Source organism: Oxyura jamaicensis, chromosome 5 (assembly GCF_011077185.1).
Source record: "Oxyura jamaicensis isolate SHBP4307 breed ruddy duck chromosome 5, BPBGC_Ojam_1.0, whole genome shotgun sequence".
NCBI classification, from domain to species: domain Eukaryota; kingdom Metazoa; phylum Chordata; class Aves; order Anseriformes; family Anatidae; genus Oxyura; species Oxyura jamaicensis.
The window spans coordinates 32614997-32628978 of NC_048897.1; the positions used below are offsets into that span (position 1 = coordinate 32614997).

Below are 13982 nucleotides of genomic sequence, written 5' to 3' on the forward strand. Positions count from 1 at the left end.
TAATCATCACTGATACTGGAGGCAGCCCCTGTATTTTGAAGGTGATTGCCAAGGTCCTGCCTCAAACCTTCTCAGGAATGGCCCAGAGTTGGCCAGTGTTGAGCAAACCAACCATAATCTGTATTTCATGAGATGGAGCACTGCTGAGTGATCTGGAGTCTGTAAGAAATGAGTCTGCGCTGCATTTGGGGTGAAGGAAAATGTCTTTCCCCATTGGTAAGGAGAAAGACTGTGAAGAGTAAGATCTAGTGACAAAGCAGTACTAATGCTCACTAACAAAGGAGCAATTATATCCTTGTCACCTGGTGAAGTAGTATCATGAAGACCAGGGTATATTAAGGTGCTCAGAAGTTGCTTGTGAGAGTTTCAGAGAGTCTGGAGATCAAGACATCAAGGATAGCTTAGAGGATGACAAGTGGCCCAACCAAAATTGCTGTAGTAACAAATTAGGCCTCTTTGACTATACTGAAGCTATACAACATCAGCTGAGGAACACAGTGCAAATTCATCTTGTGGGGCTGAATGTTGTTGTTACATTTGGGAACTTACGTTTTTTTATATAAGAGAGTCACACATTTCCTGAAGGAGATCCTGTAGGCCACAGAATTGTAATGAACAGTCAAAAGCAAATGGGACTTTGAAGAACTACTGAAAGATACCACATTTGTAACAGTGAGACATGTTCAGAAATTATTAAAGAGAGGATTGGCCAAGGTGGTCTTTCAGATAGCACTGGATATCCCAAACACTATGGCTTATGGCTACTATGTCAGCAAGGTGCTTCTATGGAATATTAGACATCAGATGTTTAAAGAGGTTTATTCCAAGCCTGAATATTTTCACTTTGAGACTACAGCTGTAATGCAGGACAGGACTGTGACTTTGTAGCTGGGCTACAGGACAGGACTACATGTTCTGAAATACCAGAAGGCCTAACTGATGCTTTCTAGGGTTTTGCATTCTGCCATCGAATTGCAGTGAATACAAGTCTCAGATCAATAGATCTTACTCTCTTAGCAACCTGAGTATCACACCAAGACGTTTAGTGAGATATTGGAGAATAACACTCTTCTTCTTCCCTAATAATACAGCCCACTCACATTATACACCTCTAAATTTGTAGTGGTGATTAGGAGCACTTTCAGAGTTCAGTGAATAAATCTTTGGAGACTGCCTCATCCTCTTTTGTAAAACATGGTATGGATGTAGTATTCTGTCCAGTTTAATCTTTTATATCCTTTTCCCTGTTCTTTTTCAGGGTGTCACTCATATGAAAGCTTGCCCCAAACAGAAGTAGGCGTTGATTCCTCAGAGAGTCATACGAGAGATTATGTAGGAGTGAAGAAGCAGCTTTTGCTCATGCTACATTACACTAATTAATAAGGGAGGTTGTTGCCCTCTTCTAGGTTGAAAAAACGCGGCAGATACATATATATTATCTTTTGTCTGTAATTTAGGATGGTAAAGTGGACCTTTACCACTGACATCTCCAAACTCAAGCCAGGCTCACAGTTCTTGCATACCATCATCTGGGCTGTAGATGTACCTTGGTGTGGTACCGTTAGTCTCTGTGTTCCTAACACAAGGCCTGTTTTCCTTTTTTTTTTTTTTTTTTTCCCCTGACTCTTCAGGCTATTTTGGGGTGTTCATCAAGCACTTAGCATGTGGAGAAGCAGAAGACTAAGCTTTCACTCATAACAAGCAATTAAGTTCATGGATATTATGACTGATAGGCAATATAATTCTCCTCTTGGATAGTTTCTTTTTCTTTAGACATTGACGAGTAGGGATTAAACTATATTGCACTGGTAAGCAGTCAGTGCCTCAAATGCTGGTGTGCAGAAATCGTAGTATTTGTTAGGCTTCACCTTTAGCCTTCTATAGAGGTCAATATATTCTGTCTAGGCACCATAAAAGCAAGAGGATCACACATTTCTACCTCAGCTTTGTATGGTTAATCGTGGAGAAAAAGGATGTTCCTTATTGTCCTCCCCACAGTGACAATGGTCATGAACATTCCAGGGCAATATTACTGTAAGGCACGGATATCCTCTTGAGCTATTTGCAGTGATGAGTAATGTGCTCACAGAAGGAGATGAAGCTACCTTAATGTCCTTGAGTAGAAAGCTGTCAGGCTTGTTTGTGTAGTTTTTCTGCTTGCTTCACAGAATTCTGTTGTGGCATGACTAACAGGCAATATGTACATATAATGTTACGTTATATAAACAGCCAGGGAGATGTACTCAATTATTCTCCCACTGGGAAATCATCAAGCTCTGGATATAGTGTTATCAACACAAAATAACCCTGTTCCTCTACTACTCCAAGCTGGCAAGCTTCCTCAGCAGAATTTTGATATTGAGCAACTGGTGGTTGCTGAAAAAGTCCTTATAAATGTCCTTGTATATGTGCTATTAATACAGATCTTCCATGACAGACTTGTTTACCGTAAGGGAAAATACCATGTGCTTCAACTGCTGCTCCATATACTGCCTGTGCCCAAGTTCCTTGCCAGATATTTATTAGCTTCATTTTGTGGCTGTGTACTTTTGTATTACTTCCCCATTAATTGCTGTTACTTCCCATATATGCTGGCTGATATCCCTGATTAGGTGGGATATGAAGGCTATGATTTTCCTGGTCAACTTCTACCAGGTCAACTGTGTAGATACCCAGCTATCCCTGACACTTGTTCCATCTTACGTAGATGTATACCAGAATGACCTGCAGGTAATGTTCCTAGTTGAGTAGCTGCTGTTCATGACAGGTGGGAGGTGAGTAACTGAAGGAGACTACTGATTTGCTTCTTACAGATTCAGGAGATTGTCATACAAACCAGGCAGTTCTCATCCAGGAGGAGTAACTCCTCACAGTATGAGTCCTAATGACCATCATTGAAATACAAAGATGATTGTGTCTCAGCTCCCTAAAGGTTATTTTTTTTGTCTCAGGTCTGTGTATCCCTAGTGAAGAAAGTTTTTTATTTATTTATTTATTTTTATCAGTCCCTTTATTATGGGACTGATAACTCATCTTGCAGTGAATGAGGCTCTGTAAGATGCAGTCAGAATAGGTTGAACATTTCTCACTAGTTCATGCTGTCATATGAGCCTTGAATTGTTTGGGAAATAGGAGAGGGCTGTGGCTCTCCATGACCTCATCTCAGATGTGGAGGTACAAATGCCCCGGGACAGCCTGATGTGTACTGCTGGTCATAACACCTTCATTTGCCATGCTTTTGGTGCATTAAAACTTAGAGCTTTCAAGAAATCAGTTCATGTGGGAGAGGTACTAGCCTTTAGTCATGCAACAAGCATACAGTAGACATTTTCTTTTTCTGCTCTGATAACATGACACAGCTTGGCTGCAAAGATAGTGCACTTAGAAAGAAGGAACAAAACTGTGTTCTTTTTGTGCTTAAGACCCCAGCAAGATATCAATTAGTATCAATGTTTGGCAGTGTGTTTGGCAGTCTCCTTGGTGTGGGGCTCTGCTTTCTCAGTTTACGCAGTGCTCAACATGTTAGTGCACTGTTGGAAGTCAGTAATTATGATGGTGGCTTTTCTGTATTCAGATATCAGCCAGGATATGAATTGAGGGCTCCACTCATCTCCTTTCACTTAGGTCATGGAAGGACTGCTAGCTGGGAATAACTTTGAATCTCTATCAACATACAGTGGATTTGAATTAGTGGCTTGGAAGTGAAAAGCTTCATACTGCTCAGCAGTGTCTTTTATATAACAGACCTGAGAAAAATGAGCATGGAAGCTATTTATTACACGTACTCCTTCTTTTCACAGATTTAAGAAAGAGTAGAAATTCTAGAATATTTTTTTCAATATGAAAAAGACGTCAAAGTCTTTCCCCTACTTCTTTTCTTGCTGTTTTCTGTTGTTGTGGATATGGACGTATGTGTATTATGTTAACAATAATCAAAAGTATTTTGTGCTGTATATTAAAAAAAAAAAAAAAAAGAGAGAGAGAAAAAGAGGGACATCTTCTGCATGCAAGTGCTAGTAATTGTAGGGGCTTGATCCTAGTCCATTCAATGAAGAGAGACATCTGCTCAATTCAGTGGGTATGAGGTCCTGCCCTGACCTGCGATTATACACTTGGGTCTGCATCTGCGTGGATCCCACTACAAGCCGGAGGTCTACATTTAGATGTTTATACAAGAAAATTTAGCATTTTGAGAGATGCAGAATGCAGCTGTTTCTCATCATTATGTTTCACATTTACTTAAGTCAGCAGTTACTCTTTTCTAAGCAGCAAATTTCAACAATAAACAAAGCAAATGCTTCCAATAGAAGCTCTTGATGACTTCTATTTAATTTAAATATATATATTGTGGCAGCAAATACAGCAATAACATGGAAAATAAAACCCACTAACATATACTCTAAAAATTATATGTAGGTGTAGGAGGGAGAGGGAAAGAAGATGCATTTCTTCTGATTACTCACGCTGCATTTAGGGTGATTATTGGAGGAGCATGCACTATATATTTTTATGTGTAATAAATAGAGTTCTCACTTTACAGGCACACTGGAATTCCATCCTAATTAGAATTGGAATGAATGCATCAATAATTAGTTGATACTTACTTATACCAAACCCAGAGGCATGCTAAGCACATTATGGATACCAACTAAATTTCAGGATCATGGTCTTTACTCTCAAATCACTAGGCAATTCAGGAAGAAGAGTGTTTAAAGCAGGAGGCTGAGCAGTTCCTTGGCCAGAGAGATCTACTGAAGCACAAATGTTAGCACCTGATGGCACCAGGTGGCTGAGTAGCACCATGGCAATCTTTTCTGAGGACTCCTCTTAGAGCAGTTTCATGCTGGGGAGTGGGTGGCGGTGAGAGTGAGTTGGGGCAGGCATTTTTCCAGACCTCAGGAAGAAAGGCCTGACAAAAAATTAGAATAACAAAGTAGCAATTTTAATAAAATAGAATAAAAAGAATAATATAGATAACAAGTAAATCTTATATCCTAGCAAATGCAGGGAACCCTGCTTTTACGTGGCATCAGATGGTCCACAGATGGATTTTCCTTCTCCCTCCCATTCTGTGGTGCCTTTTATTTCGTGTAACAAACAAAATCATCTATCTTCTCCTGACAGGTTGGGATTTTATCTCTGTCATATCATTCACCAGTGTGCAGCACAGAGCAACACAAGGAACACCAGCAGATTCCCTTACTGCGAATACTCATGCTTTAAAATATGTTAGCATATTTAAAGTATGTTAACATTTCAAGTGTGGTAGCATAACAGACTTTTAAAGCTGTAAGTACAAGGCCCAACAGAGCGGATGTGGACTGGTCAAGATCGCCAGCCACTTGAATACACTGTCTTCTGCAAGGCTCCCAATAAAACATAGAGTTACGTATTCATCCAGGCTGAATCTTGTACCAAATCTAGATTTAATTCAATATTAGTTATAATCAATACTGAGAAAGCAAGATGGAGTTTTATTTCCAGTGTGAGCTGGATTCAGTGGTATAATGACAACAATGATACCTAGACCTTAGGAAAAGGGTCCCCTCTTCCTGATCCTCCACCCTTGTTGACTAGGCTAGGCACAGACTTCTGTGGCTCCAGCTCTACTGCTTCAGATTGCTTTGGGGGGAATATTAGCATCCTCTAATAACTCTGTCAGGCTTATCAGGGGATTTGTTTTATTAACTCTAAGACTGGGTACAGCAAATAGATTATAGCCTGGACCACTTCATAGGCTTGACAAACCCTTTCTGTGCTTACTTATCACTTTTTTTTTTTTTTTTTTTTTCCAATTCTTCCTGTGTATCTTTGTTGTTGTTCTTGGTGTTACTATTTACTGAATGTCCTCAGTGCTGTATATGTCACAAGGGATATTCCCAAAGTTCATTTCTGTCCATCATTTTTTTTTTGGATTGGAGATAGCACAATTTGTGATGGATCTGGGGGTAGTAAATACCTTTGGTAGCTATCATGGTGATGGTCTGAGAACAAGACAAAGCTGAAAATATTTGGCACGTGTGCAGGGTCTTGCTCAGCAGGGTGGAAGGTGCCCTCTTTCTGTGGCATTTGTGGGTAATGCTTGGTTTCCAGTCTCTGTGTCAGTCTTGCAGGTGATGCAGACAAAGGTGAAACACCATGGGCCCAATTTCAGTGCTTTGACTAGATGGCAGAGTGCCTGCAGTTAAACTACATTTAGCTTCTTGTGTTGGTTTTTGGTTTGGCTGTTTCAGTTCAGTCTAACTGCTCAAAAAATACGTTATTTTTGTGGTGTTCAGCATGGGGAAGTTTGCTGTTGCACGCCATCAGCAGCAAGCTCCTTGTCTTCTTTATGCCTGATAACCTCCTACTGATACTGCTTTTGCTAGATCTTAGAAGAGGTATGTTGGTGAATCCAGGGAAGGCCTTCCCTGTGGGGAGGGTATTTAATACAGGGAGATCCATCCAATTCACGTTCCTTCCTGCTGCTCAAGTCAATTAAAATAGGAAGGCCATAGGAGAGAAACTGGCCCCTGTATCCCTAAGGTCTGTTGTGTGAGTGACATCCAGCTTACAAGAACATCTTTGTGATGTGCTACAGCCACTAAAGTGTCACATTGGTTGATTTAGTATACGTTAAACTCCAGATTGGAGAGAAAATTATGCTTATAATGGGAAGCTAGTTTCAACTGTAGTTAGAACATGAAGACGCTCATGAGGAACTGGCCATAAAAATGTCACTATCTTGCAAGTAAGTTTTGAAAGACTTTGTGAAGTCTAAGGCTCTCATTCCTTGAAGGGATTTCTGAATGATGGTAGGAGTTTGCAGCCATAAGTATGTGCATAAAAGCAGGTTTCAGAGACGTCTAGGTAAAGCTGTAGAATGTGATAAAACATGAAGAAGTATAAGTAAAGTGAAGTGTAATTTTAGAGGGTCTTAGATTCTAGTTTCATCCAAGCTGGAACTTGTTGAGAGGGAAAGAGAAATCATTGTCCTCTTCTTACCACTGAAGATGATCTATGAAAATGCAAAAAAACTACCTTTCTTTGTAACCCTGTGACTGCTCATAATATATGAAAGATTTATAAGTAGTGGTTCCAAACATTGTAGCTGAAGGCAGGGAAGTCATTTAGTCTTTTTTTTTTTTTTTTTTTTTTTGCTTTTTTTTTTCTGAAAGGTCACTTTCACTTAGGTGGAAAAAGCTTTGGCACTTCTAGTATGTAACATGATGAACCATATGGTGGCTTTTGCTGTTTGCACGGAACATTTAGTGGTGACAAATCATAGTCTGTGAAGAAGATTGCATATGCACTTCATGGGCACACGCTATCAGAGTATTCATGTTTTTCTGACATGATTTGTTTGTCCTCTGATATTTTGTCCTCCCTCTCAGGAGCTATAACTTTTTCTTGGTGCCAGTGTTGCAAGTGATTTTTAGGTCAGCAGACTACTCTTTGTAGGGCTCAGTGTGCAGTACTGGTAAACAGAAGGGTAAGGGGGGTATGGATCTGCGCCAGTCCCTAGTGAGGAACAAGGATCTCCAGAGAAGTGGAGTGCTCTTAGGCTGATTTGTTTGAACACAGGCTGTATTTCTTATTCATAAACTTGTCAGCCTGCGTTTCTGACAAGAAAGACTGCCTGGCTCTCATTGGGTTTTTGGCCCGATCGAGTAGTACTGTATGCCCCTCAGGGACGGACAGGATTCTGATGGATTTAGATCTGTGCTAAAAACAACTAGATGAATGTACTGCCCAGTACAACTGACCCCAGGGTAAAACTCAAAATTGGTCCTACTGTAGATAACTTAGATGTCTTTCACTGCAGGCACAGAATGGCAGCCATATGCAGAGGGTCTTGATGGACTGGCACTCTGCATTTTAGAAAAGAAGTGACTAAAACTGGGGATGAGGTAGATCATAATAATGAGTATGCTGCTGTGGTGCTGAACGCCGAATGCTAATCCATAATCTTTTAGAAAGCAACAGGTAGGGGGATGCCCAAGGTGATATATTCAGCTGCAGGTTTTAAATGGGCAAATGAAAATAGTTTCACACCACATCAATTCTAGTTCTGGAAGAGACCAGACAAATTCAAAGAGGGAAAAGTCCATTAAGGACTATTAAACATTTTGATCTTGATGCAGTCTCTCATTGCTGGAAGCTGCAAATAAGGTTACCGTGAATTTTCTCAGTTCCTTTGACTCCTCCCTGAGTACCTGTGCTTGGCTGCTGTCAGAGGCTCAGCCTTGCTGTGATGTTTGCCCTGCTCCATTACGGAAGCTCTTAGCTCCTGATGCCTGGCAGCTGCTACTGACGGGATTGCATGGGGAGACTGTATTTTAAATTAGAATAATAAAACTGTAAGAAATGGGATTGGAAGCGGTCTCAAGGGCCAACTAGTCTTTTAAAGACAAGATCAGGTGTACCTGAAAAATTAATGAGAAATACTTCTCTAGTCTTTTCTTAATAGTCTCCAGTGCTGGTACCTAACTCCCAGTAGCCGTGCTATTTCACAGCCTCACTACCCTATTGCTACCGTGTTTTTCTAACTTTAAACCTAAACTTCACTTGCTGCACCATAAGTTTCTTCTCATTCTGCCTGTGGTTAATTCGGAGTGCACAGTGTTTTTGTCTGCTTCCTCCTGCCATTTGGAAATTTTACAGTTATGTGTCTTTGTGTGCAACACAGGACTGGGGGCACAGGTGGCTGAACAGAGATGTATGGAGGTGCTGTGCAAAGTAACAGTGAGAAAATCCTCTTTTTCCTTTCGTGTCCAAGCCTCTAGGATGAAACACCGGAAGCTTCATCCTGGAGTGATCAGGCAATGTAGCTAGGCAGTTTAAGTGAAGATCAACAGATTGTTTGGGCAGCACTGAGTATCTGATTTCTAGTTGGATTGCCTTGAGGAGAAAGCTTGGCCCCTTGAAATAAGGATTGTTTTGTTTTGTTTTTAGTAGGTACAGAATCTACTTACCATTTTTATGCTTTAGAGGGTGACATACTCAGGCACATGTCAGCCAACCTCACATTTGACCCTGTGGAGTGCTCATGGCATTCGTAATGGCGGAAGCATGCAGAGTGTGCAGAACAGCACGGAGGCATCAAACCAATGTTGATCATTCAGATAAGATTTGAAATCCAATCCCTCCACCTAATTAAAATCAAAAGTAGTTTAAAATTGTATGGTACTTTTAGTAAAATCAGCCAAGTTAGAGTAAGGTTTCATGCTGCCTTTTTAGTAGTTCTTGTTGTTCTAACTCTGACAGGCTAAACTGCTGGTGTTCCTATAAGCTGTTAAACATCTGTCTCTTTCACTTCAGAGCTGGCTGCACTTCAGTATTGGGTGAATGATTCTTATATTCACAGCTAATAAGTGCTTTGGGATCCCAAGTATTCACTCTTTACACAGTACCACAAATGTATGCAATTCTATGCAACATATCAAGTGAGTACTATTCCCAAGAGACTGAAGCCTAAGAGATCCCATAGGACAAAGGACACAGAGAAGTGTAATTGATTGTAATGAACTTGTTTGTGTATGTGTCACCACTTGTCTCTACTGAATAAAATCAGAAGTGTTCAACACTCCATTAACACAAATTACAGGGTCCTGTTCTTCTGGAGTGAGACAATAAGGTCTACACCTGCTAGTACTGTGAAGTTTTTTGTGATCCCAGCATGCTGCTCAGTAACAGACATTATAGGCTCAAGTGGTCTTGGATTTGTCTCAGTATCATAAATGTTCCATAAGATAAATAGAATTGGTTGCATTAATCTGTGTTGCAATTCTATCAGAATCAGTAGAAAGATAGCAGGGATGGAGCCTATTTCCCAGGGTAGGCCAAAGGATGTTAAGTAAATATAAGGAATGAAATCATGACACTATCACAGTAGCTGTCAACTCTTTTATAAATTTCATGGAGCCAAGATTTTAATTTCATTAGCCATAAATATAACAGTATACAAGGTGCCTATCCCCTGTGGGAGCAGAGGAGCCACAAGGATGGTGGTCTTGAAATTGGTCTGATTACGGAGAACATCTTCACCCAAGCAAAGTGTAGTTTGCAGCTCATTATGCAATACAGGTGTTATGTCTCCTAGCTGGCTTTGAACCAGTGTTTCCTGAAGAAAAAGACAAGGAATCTGCATGGTTTTGCACCACCAATGGTGCCCAACAGTTTGATATAGGAAGTGAAGGAAGACTGTATATTTACTTTTAAAAGACCAGATTAGGATGGCATGAGACTACTCAACAAATCAGCATCTGTAATTAACACTTTGTTTGATGAAGTATCAAATTAATGAAGACTTTACTTATTGCAATTTTGAGGGTTTTCCACCTCAGCCAAAATGCAATTCTTCATCCAATTATTAAAATGTTGCGTCAGAGCTCAGTTAGGAGGCAATCACCTGGTTCTGAGTCACCAGCATCTCTTCCTACCACACTACAGGCGTCCAGACTGGCCCATCACATATCTTTTGAGTATTTTCAGAGGCTGCCATAAATGCATCCATCTATACTCTCTGAACTGCTTTCCTATAAGTCAGTAAGTCAAAGTAAGTGACTGAGAGTTCCCAACAAACTATACTTCTGCCAATGAAATTGTACCTATATCTATTGTATTTGCAGCATGGTGAGTGCCAAAGCTGTTTCAGAAAGGCTTTTTCAGGTGTCTGCAACAGAGTTAACTTCAGAAAAGGTCATTTTCCTGTCTAAAGGCAGGATCTCCTTTTATCTGGGAGGTGGTGTCCTGTCACACAAAGATACCTCTGAGTTTTATAACTTTTTCCTTCCTTCGCTGCCAGTTTCTGCTGGTTCCCTCGTGCCCTCCACACACTGGTATTCAGAGAGAGGGTAACTGGAGAGCACTGGAGGGGATGCCAGAGAGCTTGAGGGACTGGCACTACAAGACAGCCGTTCTTTTCTAGGCCATTATTTCCAGTTGGCCTGATGGCTGGTTTATGACAAGAGGATTTAGTCAGTAGCTATCAGTTTGGCTGACAGAAGACAGGTGTCAACAGCCCATCAAAGGGGGACAAGTCTGAATAGACTACAGGGATGGGAAGTAAAGCAGGTCTCTTCAGATCGAGCTGATGTGTACTGATAGGGCTTGTGTGCACAGACAATCTGTGCTGTCCCTGTCCTCCAGGTAGAGAGAAAAGTGCACTTCATGGCGCCTTCCATTATTGCTAATCTTCCTATTAAAGATGTTAGAATAAAAAAATACCTCAGATGCTTCTGTTAGAGACACAGGAAAGATGTGATCTATAGTAATATTTTCTTTGTTCCTCCCAATCGCCTTCATCCTCCTCCTTCCCATTCCACCCCCCAGCTGGCTGGGGCTGCACCAGACAAAAGCAGCAGCCCCGCTGATCCCTCTTTCAACCTAACTATTAGCATCAAAGAACAAAAGCAAACAGTACCGGCTTGTGGCTCAGCCCTTTACAAAGGCGCAGTAAATGGACTCTTGTGTATAGGATAAAGCAAACCCTGTCTTGTGTTTTGTTAAGAGGCAGGACTTTCCGTGTTTGAAGTGCTCTGAGATGGGGAAAGTGGAGAAACCTTCCTCTGCAGGGCACTAAGTCCCATGGTCACTGGGACCACGAGTTAGCCATGAGTTCTGCGTGCTCCGTGTTTCAGCGGGGAATGCTGTACCTCCTCAGTCCCTGTGTAGGTAGGAGATCCCTGTCGTGGGAGGAGGGTAGGGCTTATGGAAGAGGAAGAAAGGGGTGGGATGGGGGGGACGGATGGACATGTTTTAAACAGTCATTTTAAAAAGGAACCAGAAAAAAAAAAAATGAAGAGAATTTGAGAGAATGCCTCAGATGACAGGGACTCCAGGAGAGTCAAGTCAGCTCCCAGATCTGGTCACTGTGGCCATTTGCCATCTCTGTTCTTGAAGCTTTTTTTTTTTTTTTTTTTTTTTTTTTTTTTTTTTTTTTTACTAGTTGCAGAGGCACCAGTCGTGCATGAGCTACGGCATCAGAGCTTACTTGATTAAGGAGGGTTCCTACTGTAGTATATGCAACCACATTTTTAATTGCACGCTAGAGGTGAGTGGCACCCTGCACCACAGAGGTGTTATGGGGTTTCCTGTGAGGACTGGCACGGCAATTTCAATCGTAATCCACAGTGGTATTTATTGTAGGGTCTTTTGCGAGGGCTGACTGGCTACGTGCAATTTTTGTCTTAACAAAGAAAGCAGTGCTTTCTTGTTTGTGTTTTAAAATAAAAACCAAGTAGTTTCACCATTTGAAAATCAGCATTTGCTAGCAGGTACCACATGGGGGGGTGTCTGCAATACAAGAAATGGAGTATATAGTATAGGAAGGAAGTGGCACGGATAACTGGCTGCCAAACAGGTAAATACTGCAAAAGTTCACATAAATGTGAACAGCGTCTTTTCTGATGCAACTAGTGCACATAGAAATTGTGTTGGGTGGAGATGTTCCAAAAAGACAGAGGGAAAGGAGAGCTAAGGGTAAAACCAGTTGGGCTCAGGGGTGCCTGCTCCTAGGGACATCTGAACAAAATGTATGGCTAAACAGAAATCCTCTTGCTGGCTGCCCCCTTACTTGCAGTAGATCAGTTACAGCCTACTGCCTGCCTCTCCTCTTATTTGTTTAATATGTTTATCCTTATGCTCACCAGTGGTTCCGTCTTTTATCTGCCCTGTCTGTCTGCGATCCCTTTATTCCCCAGACAGACAGACCACTGATTTCCTTCTGGAGCACTGACACCCTGCTGAGGCCCCCAGGTAGCCTGGGCTGTGGCCCTGCCTGCTCCCATGGGCAGCGAGGTGAGAGGACACGGGTCTGGAGCTTTGTACCTGTTTGGAATGGGCACTGGGGGAACTGCGGGATTATCAGTAGCATGTGTGGTGTCTTACACTGCTCCCTCCTTCCTCTTTTCCTTCTGACATGTGTGATCATCTTCTCTGACTGTGACTCTAATTTCCCCCCAAACACCTCAATTCAAGTTCTGTTGTGGACTTGTTTCTTTGGCATCGTGTTCACATTCTGCAGTGGTGGTGAAGGGTCTGCTCTTTCCTTTTGCCCCTGCTCTCACCTTCTATCATCAGTGCGTATGTTGCTGCCTGGCACTTGCTATCTTTTCCTGCCTAAAAATAATTACTCCGAGGCAAACTTTCAGTGCTAGGTGTTCTTCCAGGTTCACGTGCAAAGACACCAGATCTTAGATACCATTATGTGCTAAAAAAGGAAAGGCAACAAATAACACTCATCAGATCTGACATACATACTTAGCGGAAGCTACGGAAATTAAATGAGTTGGTGCAGCAGTCCCTCCCCTGTTTGTGCATTGTTTTATTTGGGTTATTACTTCCTTAGCGAAGGATGGCTTGATATATGTGTGATGTACCACAGGGACTTCTCCTCAAATGATTCTGGAACCATTACAAAGTGATAAACAAAATGCAACAGAAAGTGAAAAACAGAAAGCAACATGCAAAGGAATCAGTCACTCACCACTGAAATGCAAGTGTCTTGGGAAGACAAGTGGCACTGTTTTCCTGGGAACGTAGCTGGTTTGGGTAGGAAGGGAGAGTGGTGGTGGAAAGGAGAGGAGATACTCAGGGAAGGAGAATATGTTCTTAACCTCAGTGTGTAGCCAAAGCACCCAGCACGTCATGCTCCTGGACTCATGGCAGAAATGCTCTGGGACCTGTAGAAACCCAAAGGGATAACGTATTGCTTTGAAACCTTACCTGAAGGATGGTACCTGCAGCAGCATAGCTCATGAGCAAGGTACAGGTCTCCAGGGAAGAATACTACACAGAGTCTTGGCCCCAAGCAAGTTCATATTCCTCTTTGGAGGACTGCCTAGCAAGGAAGGTATCGATCTAGTTTAACCCCATGAGATTTCAGAGGTTCCTCCCGCATGGTGTTATGATAAATGGGACTATTCAGAACAAGACTAAACTGGCAATGCTAAAAAGATGTGAGAGGCATTTTTAAAAGCACATTCCCTGGGGTTGATGGA

The 13982-nt window shown here is 41.7% G+C and overlaps 1 protein-coding gene across 30 annotated transcripts in view; it reads left to right on the plus strand.

The window, feature by feature from the left end:
• NRXN3 (neurexin 3) overlaps window positions 1-13982 on the plus strand; it is a 979693-nt gene that overhangs the window by 64313 nt on the left and 901398 nt on the right. The gene's annotated exons all lie outside the window — the stretch shown is intronic.